The sequence below is a fragment of the Sinocyclocheilus rhinocerous genome, unplaced genomic scaffold (genome assembly GCF_001515625.1).
Source record: "Sinocyclocheilus rhinocerous isolate Xijiao unplaced genomic scaffold, SAMN03320098_v1.1 scaffold494, whole genome shotgun sequence".
Classification (NCBI taxonomy): Eukaryota; Metazoa; Chordata; class Actinopteri; order Cypriniformes; family Cyprinidae; genus Sinocyclocheilus; species Sinocyclocheilus rhinocerous.
In genome coordinates, this window is record NW_015628684.1 from 30,282 (window position 1) to 31,538 (window position 1,257).

The following is a 1,257-nucleotide window of genomic DNA, read 5'->3' on the forward strand; positions in this document are numbered from 1 at the left end:
ACTCATTTTTTAACATCGTCACATATTGTGCTCGGCGTTCACAGGGCATGCCGAGGCCTTGTAGAAGCGGTAGCAGCCGGCAGCGACCCACAGGTTTTAACATGATGCATTCATCACGAACAGGGCCAAACATCTGATGTTCCTTATGTGGACAAATGTACAATGCATTTACACTTTTTTCCATCTAAAAGAATCCATCTATGCCCTTTCATAACCCCTTTTTACCCGCAAACACAGTCGGTCTGTAAAAATAATAGCCCTCTAAAAATATGTGTTTCCAGAGCGGGGAACCGAAGCATTCTGAGGTAATCAAATAAAACTGCCCTCAAAGCTTTTAATAAAACATGGCCATGTAGGGACATTCTTTTTTTAAGATTAATGGCAGAAAGGGGATTCTCTTTTTTTCCACTCATTCCTTTTATTTCTCAATAATTCATTTGCGAAGGGACGAAACTAACAGTTTGTGTTTATGTGCGGTATTGGCTGAAAGAACCGTCGCTGAGAGGATGAGAAATCAGTCGGGCCACAGCACATTTTCCAGCGGCCCTTAATTAGTGTCTGCGCTTAAAAGGCCTGACGGTTCCAATATCACAGCTACTTTTAATATCTCTGGCCCAGTCGCTCATGTAATTATGGGACAGGGGTTGGATAAGGATACAGTGCTTTGGCCATTTTTATAACACAGTTATTCTGTTTCGTTTTATGTTTCTTTGAGAGGTTTCCACTCTGGAGAATTTAAGTGAATAAAGCGCTCCGTAAAATGGAAGCTGATTAATACGCTCATTGAAACATTAAAAGCCTTGTAGCCTTGTAAACCCGCCTTGCAAACAGCTTTATTGGCTTAAGATATTACATTTTTACTTGTTTTGCTTATTTATTTATTTATTTAATTTTTGGGTGCACTAAGTATATTGAACGCAGCACTATAACCCAAAGCCATATTACAAGCACTTCCACAAAACACTACTTTACAGTACAGTCATTTTCCCCCAGTCATGCACAGCTGAGCTTTCCCTTCTACCACAGCAGTAGCAATAAAAAGTCAACAAATACTAAGTCCTGGTGCAAAATAAACATGTAAATTCTTAATTTATGGCATGATTTGTACACCGTTTAACTGGTATGAAGTGGTACGGCCATGGCCTTCATTGATTGGGGCAGGCATTAAAAGATTAAAAGGTTTATCATCTGTCTGCGTTGTTGATGGCAGTCTCGAGTCATTAGTGCCATTAGCATTAAGCCTACCCCATCAATAAC